The following is a 13,167-nucleotide window of genomic DNA, read 5'->3' as shown; positions in this document are numbered from 1 at the left end:
GCTGGGCCCGTGGGCCATGGCTGCTGGGCCTGCACGTCTGGAGCCTGTGCTCCACAGCAGTAGAGGCCACAACAGTGAGAGGCCCGTGTACCTCAAAAAAAGTGGGCAGAAGAACTAAATAGACATTTCTCCAAATAGAAGATACAGATGGCCAAGAAGCACATGAAAAGCTTCTCAACATCACTAATTATTAGAGAAATGCAAATCAAAACTACAATCAGGTATCACCTCACCAATTAGAATGGGCATCATTGGAAAATCTACAAGCAACAAATGCTGGAGAGGGTGTAGAGAAAAGGAAACCCTCTTGCACTGTTGGTAGGAATGTAAATTGATACAGCCACTGTGGAGAACAGTATTGAAGTTCTTTAAAAAGCTAAAAATAGAATTACCATATGACCCAGCAATCCCACTACTGAGCATATACCCAGAGAAAACCATAATTCAAAAAGACACATGCACCCCAATATTCATTGCAGCACTATTTACAATAGCCAGGTCATGGAAGCAACCTAAATGCCCACTGACAGACGAATGGATAAAGAAGATGTGGTACATATATACAATGGAATATTACTCCACCATAAAAAGGAACAGAATTGGGTCATTTGTAGAGACGTGGATGAATCTAGAGACTGTCATACAAACTGAAGTAATTCAGAAAGAGAAAAACAAATATCGTATATTAACGCATATATGTGAAACCTAGAAAAATTGTACAGATGAACTGGTTTGCAGGGCAGAAATTGAGACACAGATCTAGAGAACAAACGTATGGACACCAATGGGGGAAAGCAGTGGTGGGTGGGGGTAGTGGTGTGATGAACTGGGCGATTGGGATTGACATGTATACACTGATGTGTATAAAATGGATGACTAATAAGAACATGCTGTATAAAAAAATAAAATAAAATTCAAACAAACAAACAAATTTAGAAAGAATAAATGCTGGAAAGGGTGTGGTGAAAAGGGAACCCTCTTGCACTATTGGTGGGAATGTGAATTGGTACAACCACTATGGAGAATAGTCGGAGGTTCCTTAAGAAAGTAAAAATAGAACTATCACATGACCCAGCAATCCCACTACTGGGCATATACTCTGAGAAAACCATAATTCAAAAAGAGACATGTACCACAATGTTCATTGCAGCAGTATTTACAATAGCCAGGACATGGACTGATGAATTGATAAAGAAGATGTGGCACATATATACAATGGAATATTACTCAGCCGTAAAAAGTAACTAAATTATGTTATTTGTATTGAGGTGGATGGACCTAGAACCTGTCATATAGAGTTAAGTGAATCAGAAAGAGAAAAACAAATACCATATGTTAACACATGTATATGAAATCTAAAAAGAAAAATTGTAATGATGAACCTAGTGACAGGGCAGGAATAAAGATGAAGACATAGAGAATGAACTTGAGGACACAGAGGGGAGGGGGAAGCTGGGGTGAAGTGAGAGTAGCATCAACATATATACACTACTGAATGCAAATTAGTTAGCTATTGGGAAGCAGCAGCATAGCACAGGGAGATCAGCTCAGTGATTTGTGACCACCTTGAGAGGTGGACAGGGAGGGTGGGAGGGAGGCTCAAGAGGGAAGGGATATGGGGATATATGTATGCATATGGCTGATTCACTTTGTTGTACAACAGAAACTAACAATATTCTGAAGCAATTATACTCCAATGAAGATCTATTAAAGAAAAAAAAATTGTAGGACTGAACATCCTGACTTTTTTTCAGATCTTAGTGGAAAAGCACTCAATATTTTAGCATTAAGTAGCTTTCCCATATACCCTTTATCAAACGGAGAAAGTTTCTTACAATACCTTGTATGTTGAGAGTTAATCACAAATTAGTTTTTATTTTTTTTTTTTTGCGGTATGCAGGCCTCTCACTGCTGTGGCCTCTCCCGTTGCAGAGCACAGGCTCCGGACGCGCAGGCTCAGCGGCCATGGCTCACGGGCCCAGCTGCTCCGCGGCATGTGGGATCTTCCTGGACCGGGTCATGAACCCGTGTCCCCTGCATTGGCAGGTGGACTGTCAACCACTGCGCCACCAGGGAAGCCCTTTTCTCCTATTATTTATTTATTTATTATTATTTATTATTTTTTTTTTGTGGTACGCGGGCCTCTCACTGCTGTGGCCCCTCCCATTGCGGAGCACAGGCTCCAGACGCGCAGGCTCAGCGGCCACGGCTCATGGGCCCAGCCGCTCCATGGCACGTGGGATCCTTCCGGACCGCGGCACAAACCCGCGTCCTCTGCATTGGCTGGCGGACTCCCAACCACTGCGCCACCAGGGAAGCCCTTCTATTTTTTAAATAAAATGTTAATAGTTTTAAGTTTTACATTTCAATATCTGATTCATTTTGAATGAATCATTTTGTGTAAGGTGTGAGATTTAGGTTGAGGTTTATGTTTTTACCTGTGGATTTCCAATTGCTCCAGCTATTTGTTGATAAAGCTATCCTTCGTACAATGAATTGTTTTTCCACTTTTGTAAAAATATCAGTTCAACAAGTCTGTGTGAATCTAACTTTGGACCCTGTATTCTGTTCCACTAATCTATTTGATTATGCCTCCACCAATAGCACACCGTCCTCACTACTGCAGCTCTCCATTAGGCCTTAATATTGGGTAGAAGGATTTCTACCTCTTTGTTCTTTTTCATGATTGTTTTAGCTATTCTAGGGCCTGTGTCTTTATATATTGTTAACATGAAATAAACAGATTGCCAGATATTTCTCTAGCAAAGGTGAGTTTATTTGATCAGCAGAGAATTGCAGTTATGTCTGTATCCATGGCCAGAGTGAAAAAGAAGTTGGGAGGGCTATAGTAAACACAACTGTCCATGGCTTTTCATTGGCTGAGTCCTTGCCAGGGAAGAAAAGGAGTCTTTCTTCCTCCTGTTAGGCTCTGCTTTTGTCGCAGGGCATGCGAACTTCCTGTTCTGGTCTCCTAATTCTAGTTAATTGAAGGTTTCTGTTTATTAATTTTTTGTAATATAAATTTTAGAATAAGCTTGTCTATGCCTACACAAGTTTTTCCTCTGTTTTTTTTTTCTGACTCAATAGAAATTACATTAAACCTATAAACCAATTTGGAGATAACTGTCTTTACTATGTTGAATCTTCCAATACATGAAAACAGTATATCTTTCTGTTCATTTACATCTTTGATTTCTTTCATCAGAATTTTGTAACTTTCAGCATATAGATCCTGTACATGTTTGTTAAGTTTATGAATAAAGTAGGAGAAATCATTCTACCTAAAACTAAGGCCTGTTAAAGACTACCTAAGTCCTTTGTTTTCTTTGGAGTGATAGTAAATGATATTGCATTTCTAATTTTGATTTTCTATATGCTCATTGTTAGTATATAGAAATGCTGTTGATATTTATGTCTTGATCTGTATCATGTGACCTTGCTCATTAGTTCTAATTTTCTTAATTTGTTATGTAGATTTCTTGGGATTTTCCATGTAGATATACCTGTCATCTACTTGCATCTGTGAATTTATATCTTTCATCAAATTTAGGGAGTTTTCAGCCATTATTTTTTAATACCCTTTCAGCCCCCCTCTCTCTGTTTTTTCTGATGATACAAAGGTTGGATTCTTTGTTACTGTCCCACAGGTCCTTGAAGCCCTGTTCATTTTCTTTTTTTCAGTCTATTTTTTTATTTTTGTTCAGATTAGCTCAATTATATCAAGTTCACTAATTCTATCCTCTGTCATCTAGAGAGTTTAAAAGAATTTGTTACTGTATTTTTCAGCTCTATCCTTTCCATTTTGTTCCTTTAAGTAACTTCTGTTTCTATGCTGGGCTTCTATTTTTCCATCTGTTTCAGAGAATTTGTAATCGCTTGTAAAAGTCATTTTTATGATGGCTGCTTTAAAATCTTTGTCAGATCATCCAATACCTGACTCATCTTGGTGTTGGTGTCAACTAATTTTCTACTCTCATTCATGTTAATTTTCCATCCTCTGTATAATGGGTCAATTTTTTTTTTTTTTTTTACTGTATCCTGGGCATTTTGCCTATTTTTAAAGGAAGCCCTGGGTCCTATTAATATTTTGTTTTAGCATCAGTCCTCTGTTTATCTTTGGCCTAATTCTGTGAGCTGTGGTTCCAATGACAATCTAATTTTCAAAGTCAATGCAGTGCTATTTTGCTGTCTGCTGCTTCTCTTAGCTTGTAACCTGAGGCTGCCACTGGTCTCAGCTAATGCAATTTGAGGGAGATGAAGGAGCTTCCCCAGGCTGAGTGATCTCACACCTCTAAGGTGCATGGGACAAAGAACATTTCCTAGATTGTGTATTAATCTTGGCATGATGCCGTCTGCCAGTGCTGCCAGCAGAATGGTGTTTCTGGGCTGCGGAGAAGAGTCTTGTGCCCTGTGGGGGAGAAGAGAACCTCAAGGGCCAGGTACTTGTGGTGGGATCCCCCTAGCTAGTGTCCCCTACTATGTGGTGTCTCTGGGAAAGTGAGCTGAGTCTCAGCGCTGGCAGGGAGAAGGGCACTTCCTCTGGCTATTTAAAGTCAGTAAGCCTTTCCAATCTGTCCCTTTGTTGGTTCAGTCAGTTTTGCCTAGTGATGTAGGCAGGACTATCAGCCAGGGAGAGGAATTAGCCTATCTGTGCCAGCTCAAGGAGCTTGTAGTTGGTGTGCAAGATTGTCCAAGGACTAGAGAGTATGATCAGAGCTCAGGGTGAATCCAGATTTTGAAGGGCCAAAGCAGGTAGGATTTTGCAAGCCTTCCTTAAGAAAAACAGTACAAAATTAGGTATGAAAGTGAGTGCTGCTTAAGACTTATAAAAGAAATACACATTTAACAAATCTAAAATTTTTAAAATTGATAAATACCACAAACACCTCAAATCCAGAAAAATAAAATATTTTTATTCATTAAAAAAAATCACAAATCAAATTGCAACTGTTTATGAGACAGCACTATAGAAAATGGTAAAGCAAGCTCAAATGATTGCAATTTGACTTTGTTGACTGTATTACTTTTCTGTTGCTCTGTAATTAATTACCACAAACTTAGCAGCTTAAAACAACATACATTTACTATCTCACAATTTCTGTAAGGAGTCTAGGCACAGTTTAGCTGGATCCTCTGCTCAGGGTCTCACGAGGTATCAATTAAGATGTTATCTAGGCTGAATTATCGTCTGGAGCCTTGAGTGGCTGAATCCGATCCCAAGCTCTTTCAGTTTGTTGACATAACTCACTTCTTTGCTGCTGTGTGACTGAAATGTCTATTTTATTGCTGGCTGTCAGCTGAAGGCCATCTGCAGTTCCTTGCCACCTGGACCTTTCCCTGGGTTCACAAACAAACTGGCAGCTTGCTTCCTCAAGCCAGCAATAGAGAAAAGTCTCTAGTCAGCTAAGAGTGACATCTTATGACTTTTGTCATATAATTAACCTAATCAAGGAAGAGATATCCCATCTCATTTTCATATTCTATTATTTTAGAAGCAAGTCATAGGCCCTGCCTACATTCAAGCTGTGATAAGTGCTGTCATAAATGGATGTAATTTCAATGTATAAGAAATTATGCAGTAGGAAAAAGCTGTTAAAGGCAGAGATCAAGATGGTGGAATAGAAGGATGTGGAGCTCACTTCCCTTTACTAACACATCATGTTTGTACATGTGGAACAATTCTCACAAAACATCAACTGAAAACTGGCAGAAGACCTCTTATACAATCAAAGCTGCAAGAAAGATCCCCATGTAACTGGGCAAGATGGAAAAAAAAAAAGGCATTGGGATGGGACTGGTGCTCCTGGGAGGGAGCTGTGAAAGAGAAAAGTTTCCCTTGCCCTGGGAACCCCCTTTGTTGGCTGGGAGGTTCACTATGACAGATAGAGAGTTGAAGGGGCATGGTATCTGCCTGCCTAGCAATCAGGGCAGAGAGAGACAGGAGCTGATGGCTTTCATGTCCCTGCCCTTCCCAGCCCGAAATGTGCACCAGGTGGGGCTGCTAGTATGTGCAGTGCCTAGACACTGAAACTAGGGCTTCAGTGGATGGACCCTGGGAGAGGACTAAGTCTAGCTGCACACAGACAGCCTGAAGGGCCTGGTGTGTGGTCCGGGCTGCCTAGTGCATGCAGGGTGGGGGGCGGGTATGCCATAGGAGTTCCAATATTAGCATGTGCAGGGCAGGGTGTGGGTATGCCATGGGAGCCTCATTGTCAGCATGCCATGGTGGGGTGTGGCTCCAGAGGCTGCAAGCTTTGTGACTTGAGGGCAGGGGCAGAGTGATTATTAACTCTCCCAGAGCAGGGGTGTGTCCAGGGGGCAGGCCCAGCAGCAGCAATGTTTGTTAGCCTGCACATCAGGTGGTGGATGGCATCACAGAATCGCATGTCCTTGGAGGACAGCCCCTGGGGAGGAGTATGGAGTGGTTCCTTTCCCAGCAGGAGCATTCCATTCCCACCTATATCACACTGCATCTTGGAGCTGGATCTGGGGTGGATGGGTCCTAAGAGATGCCTACCACAGAGGCAGGTCAGGTTCTAGGCAGCAGTATAACCACTTTGATTCCTGCAGCCACAGCACTCCGGCCCCCTGCGCCAGCCTAACACTAGGTCTGGGATGAACACAATGGAGAAAGGGACGTGACCTTGGGCTACTTCTGAGAAAAACCAAGGACACCAGCATAGGTGGCACATAGGTTCACTGTGACCACACAGGCCTCACTTGCTTCAGCACTCACCTCTTTAGGCACAGAGCACACACTAAGGGCAACAGAGTTTTATTGAACCCAAATCTCAGGGCTTCTACTCCAACAACTGGGGAGCAGACCTGCCCCTGACAGGGTTGTGACAGCCACAGATCAAAGAGGAGGCCCCACCCAACTTCCAGTGCAGGCTCTGGTCCCTACAAAACCAAACACACCCCCTATCAAGGAATAATAGCCAGCACACTCTGAGGAAAGTTATGGCAGGCATCCATACCAGAAACAGCCCTGGCACCAAAAATAGTAGACTCACACAGTCTACACAGTGACTCTCCCACATAAAAACAGCCCTTCATGACCACAGTATAACTGTTTCTCCTAAATACACAGAGACAGAGAAACTTGAGTAAAATGAAAAAGCAGAGGAACTACTCCCAATTAAAAGAACAAGAGAAATCCCCTGAAAGAACAAACAATGAAACAGATCTCTCCAGTCTACTAGACCCCATTCAAAAAAGGAGGTAATAAAAATGCTAAAGGGGGCTTCCCTGGTGGCGCAGTGGTTGAGAGTCCACCTGCCGATGCAGGGGACACGGGTTCGTGTCCCGGTCCGCGAAGATCCCACATGCCGCGGAGTGGCTGGGCCCGTGAGCCGTGGCCACTGAGCCTGCGCGTCCGGAGCCTGTGTTCCGCAACGGGAGAGGCCACAACAGTGAGAGGCCCGCATACCGCAAAAAAAAAAAAAAAAAAAAAAGGTAAAGGAATTAAGAAAGATTATCAATAGAAATGCAGATCACTGTAACAAGGAAGTAGAAACTATAAAGAGGAACCAATCAAAATTAGACAACTCAATTGCCAAAATAAAAACCAAGCTAAAAGCAATGAGCAGCATTCTAAATAATGCAGAAGAACAAATAAGGGATGTGAAAGACAGAATAATGGAAATCACCCAATCAGAACATCAGACAGAAAGTCAAAACATTCTCTGACATAAATGGTAGCAATACTTTCTTAGATCAGTCTCCCAATGCAAAATAAATAAAAGCAAAAATAAACAAATGGGACCTAATCAAACTTAAAATCTTTTGCACTGCAAAGGAAACCATCAACAAAACGAAAAGACAACCTACAGAATGGGAGAAACTATTTGCATATGATGCGACTGACAAGGGGTTAATATCCAAAATATACAGACAGCTCATACAACTCAGTAAAACAACAACAAAACACTCAATCAAAAAACAGGCAGAAGACCTAAATTGACATTTCTCCAAAAAAGACATACAGATGGCCAATGGAACAGTACTCAGCCATAAAAAAGAATGAAATATGGCCACCTACAGCAACATGGATGGACCTGGAAATTTCATACTGAGTGAAGTAAGTCAGACAGAGAGAGACAAATATTTTATGATATCACTTATATGAGAAGTCTAAGGAATAATATAAGGGAATATATTTACAAAACAGAAACAGACTCATGGACCTGGAAAACAAACTTATTTTTACCTAAGAGGAAGGGAAGGTGAGGAGGAATAAATTAGGAGTATGGGATTAACAGATACACAACTCTACATAAAATAGCTAAGCAACAAGGACTTACTGTGTAACACAGGGAACAATATCCAATATCTTGTTATAACCTATATTGGAAAATAATCTGAAAAAGAATATATATATATATAACTGAATCACTTTGTTGTACATCTGAAACTAACACAACTTTGTAAATCAACTATATTTCATTAAAAAAGCACTTATTCAGTAAAATTATATAATTATCTAAGTTAATGGTAAGATAAGATAATGAAGAATTACACTGTGGCCCATAAAATGGTTTCAGAGCATTGTAATCCAGTCCACTGTTGGACTGGATTACTTTCTGGAACCTTGTGTGAGAGCACAGTATTGAGAAGCATCACCCTCAATTATATGTATGAAAGAGAGAGACACACTACATGTAATGTGAATCAGAATATTCTATTTTGTACAAGGTTCAATAAAATAAAAAGGAAGACCATACTAATTCGAAACAGGAGTGAAAATGATATTAAAAATAAAAAAGAGAGAGAAATTGTGAACACATGAGACCTAGAAGTGTAGTGTTAGGGATGCTATGGAGGAGCTGCCCTTGTGCATGACCCCCTCCGCTCACTTCATCCATGGACCTACGGACAACACAATTGTCCTGGACACTTTTACGTCCCCTTGAACAAAGGGAAGAGAATTGGAAATCCTGTGAAAGACTGTGGGTATAAAAGTAATACCTCACACCTGTCCACAGTGTCAGTGAACATTAATTAACTAATACTGGAGCCTCAGTTTTCTTATCTATAAAATAATACTCTCTGTAAAACAATATTTTACCTGTTAAAGAATACTAAAGTTTCTTCTAGTTATAAATCCTGTGATTGTATAAATGCTCTCGAATTCTCCTTGCTGTACTCTGAAGGAAAGTCATCACATATTTTGAGAGGTAAAAGTTAAACTGAATTATGGATTCTCAACTTAGAACAAGTCTTCAACAAGTCTTCACAAAAACTAAAATTTGGAAAATATTGTTGGAAAACTAATCTGGAGAATGTATGGCTTATTTACATAAATACACATGTAAATAATTATAGTTGTTATTTGAATTGAGTATCAAAAATCAAAAATACGTTACAAATATACACCAGTATTGTAGGAGAGCATCTAATTCCTCAGTGTGGAAAATGCTAGATTAGATATATCCAATATTTAGAATTAGTAAAACTTTACTTTCTCATTATTTTTCTGAGAAATTTATCTCCCACTTTGAGTACTTACGCATCATCTGAAAGCCATAAAAATGTTTATAGGTGAGAATCAAGGGTGTATTAATAATATAAATAAAATAATAATGGTAAAACATACTTATTTAATCATAACAAAAATCCTAAAAAGAGGGAATTATTACCTTTACTTATCAAGGCTAACAGAGGCTTCATTGAGGATTTTGTCCAAAAAGGACAGAGCCAGGAAATCAAACCCTGGTCATATTTGGATTTCTGAAGCAAAAATGACATAATTTTATATATTTTTTATATCTGATAATATGACTGAATTTAATTATCTAGCACTTGCTCATAATTCCCTAAGGATGGATGAAATCAAAACGCTATTAGAAGAGTGGTTTGGCTAATAATCCTCAAAATACCAACTCCCATGAAACTTTGAGGCATGGATATGAACTTAGCACTATTTCAGTTAAAAAAAAAAAAAAACTACATCAGTTCCAGATGTGGAGGTCTATGACCTGTACAATAAAATAGGACAGTGCCAAAAACTAAGGAGGAAACAAAAATGACAACCATTAGTTAAATGGGCTGCACGGATGTGTTTTTGAAAGCCAGTGACACTGTGGTCTCATGGTGTCAGAAGCCTGGAATACTATCGGCCTGATCATTTGGCAGAATTCCAAGTTTTGTTCCACAATTTGACCAGATGAGAAGCTCTACATTATTTTATATCCTGGGACACTATATAAATTAACAAAGAGTGATAAGTCAATTCTTTCTCTTAAGGAAGTGATTGCTTAAATAACACATCCATATTTTCAGTAAGAAAAGAAAATGTAATAAAATAATTACTGGTTCAATTTTGTGTTTCTGTTGCTCCCAGTTTTTTACCCTTCAAAACCTATTTCCTTCCCACATTCTTAAAGAGGGTGTCATAAAAATACCACATATGATAAAACTGGAGAGTCAGTACCTAGATATGATTTTACAACAGAGGGAAGAACAAAGGAATCTGGTAAAAGTTGTCCTGCTTTTTACTTTATGCACAACTTAGAAAAACTTATTTACAAAATACAAGCTCACTTTTGTTTTGATTGGCCTTCCCCTTCTTTAAATTATTTACTATTACTGTACAACTAATACTTATTAAAACTTTGCTATCACATAGCTTAAAATACTTCACAATTATACTTTATCATAAAAATGATTAGACCTCATTAAAAGTAATGGCATACACACACACACACAAATCAGAAGCAAGAAGAGATTTGTTTGCTTATTTTTTAGCAGAGCGTTACCTGGAGGTTGGTGACATAAAGAAGAACACCCAAGAAATCCTCTCTTAAATGAGTAGTAATCATACGAATTACCTGTCAGTATAAGAATGAGTAACTAGTTGTTTTGAAAAAAATGGCCCAAATGTCCATGGTCCCCACTCCTGCCACATTGCCCTCTCTCTCTCTCTCTCTCTCAGAATGCACCTACCATCAGCTCACAGAGGAGGAGAAGACTCAGGCTTGATTTACAGATGGTTCCCCATGATATGCAGGCGCCACTTGGACGTGGACAGCTGCAACACTACAGCCCCTTTCTGGGACAGCCCTGAAGGACAGTGGTCAAGAAAATCCTTCCAGTTAGCAGAGCTTTGGGCAGGACACATGGTTGTTCACTTTGCTTGCAAGGATAAAAAGCCAGATGTGTGATACTGATTCATGGGCTATGGTCAATGGCTGGATGACCATTTGGCTAGATGGTTAGAGACTTGGAATGAACACGGTTGGAAAATTGGTGACAAGGAAATTTGAGAAAGAGGTATGTGGGTAGACTTCTTTGAATGGACAAAAAAACATGACATTATTTGTGTCCCATGTGAATGCTCATCAAAGGGTGACCTTAGCAGAGGAGGATTTTAATAATCATGCAACTAGGATGAGACGTTCTGCTCTACTAGCCAACCCCTTTCCCAGCCACACATCATTGCCCATTGGATTCATGAAAAAAGTGGCCATGGTGGCAGGGATAGAGGTCAACATGGGCTCAGCAACAAGAACTTCCCCTCCCCAAGGATGACTGGGCTATGGCCATGGCTGAGTAGCCAACTTGCCAGCAGCAGAGACTAACACTGAGTCCCCGGTATAGTATCACTCCATGAGGTAATCAGCCAGCTATCTGGTGGTAGGTTGACTGCATTGGACTCTTACATCATGGAAGGGCAGCGTTTTGTTCTTATTGGAATAGACGCTTACTCTGATATGAATTTGCCTTCCTTGCATGCAAGGCTTCTGCCAAAACTACCATCTGTGGACTTATAGAATGCCTTATTCACCATGATATTTCACACAGCATTGCTTCTGACTGAGGAACACACATTACAGCAAAAGAAGTGTGGCAATGGGCCTATGCTCATGGAATTCACTGGTGTTACCATGTTTCTCACCATCTTGAAGAAGTTGGATTGATATAATGGTGAAACAGCTTTTTGAAGATTTGGCTACAGCACCAAGTAAGTGGCAATGCCTTGCAAGGCTGGGGCAAGGTTCTCCAGGAGGCTACATATGCTCTGAATCAGCAACCAAAGTACAGTGCTGTTTCTTCGATAGCCAGTATTCATGAATCCAGGAATCTAGGGGTGGAAATTAGCAAATCCATTAGCAAAACTTATGTTTCCTGTTCCTGTGACCTTATGCTCTGCTGGCCTAGAAGCCTTAGTACTAGAGTGAGGAATTCTCACACTAGGAGGCAAAACAGTGATTCCTTTACTCTGAAAGTGAAGACTGTCACCCTGGCACTTTGGACACTTCATGCATTTGAGTCAACAGGCAAAGAAGGGTGTAACTACACTGGATGAGGTGATTGATCCTGATTACTAAGGGGATATTGGATGGCTAGTCAACAATGGAGGTAAGGAAGAATATTCTGGAATACAGGAGATCCTTTAGGGCATCTCTTGGTATTACTATGCCCTGTGTTAATGTCAATGGAAAACTACAATAACCCAATCCAGACAGGACTACTAATGTCCCATGACATTTAGGAATGAAGGTTTGAATAATTCCACCAGGTAGAAAAAAACCACAACCAGCTGAAGTGCTGTCTGAAGGCAAAGGTAATAAATAGTGGGAGAAGGCAATTATAAATGCCAGCTATGACCATGTGACCTGTTACAGAATTGAGAATTACAACTGAGTATTCCTTACTCTGTTATATGTTGTATGTAGAGCAAATATCTTTGTTTTCCTCTCCTATTCCCTTATCATGTAACGTAAGATATATTGACTTATTATCATGGTATTTACATATTAATTTTATATCATAGTATTTAAGTTACTGGATATCAGGAGAAGAGTAAACAGCACCCAAGGACTTTCTCTTCTAGGGAAGAGGTTAGTGTGTTTTCTTTTTTCTCTTTTTTAAATTAATTAATTAATTAAATTTTGGCTGCATTGGGTCTTCATTGTTGTGTGCGGGCTTTCTCCAGTTGTGGTGAGCGGGGGCTACTCTTTGCTGTGGTGCACAGGCTTCTCACTGCAGTGGCTTCTCCTGTTGCAGAGCACGGGCTCTAGAGCGCAGGCTCAGTAGTTGTGGCGCACGGGCTTAGTTGCACCGCGGCATGTGGGATCTTCCCAGACCAGGGCTCGAACCCGTGTCCCCTGCATTGGCAGGTGGATTCTTAATCACTGTGCCACCAGGGAAGTCCCAGTGTGTTTT

At 40.3% G+C, this 13,167-nt stretch overlaps 1 pseudogene; it reads right to left on the bottom strand.

The window, feature by feature from the left end:
- LOC115862104 (phospholipid scramblase 2-like) overlaps positions 1 to 13,167 on the bottom strand; it is a 99,309-nt pseudogene that overhangs the window by 38,257 nt on the left and 47,885 nt on the right.

Source organism: Globicephala melas, chromosome 4, assembly GCF_963455315.2.
Source record: "Globicephala melas chromosome 4, mGloMel1.2, whole genome shotgun sequence".
Lineage (NCBI taxonomy): Eukaryota > Metazoa > Chordata > Mammalia > Artiodactyla > Delphinidae > Globicephala > Globicephala melas.
This window is presented reverse-complemented; position numbering and strand designations above follow the sequence as displayed.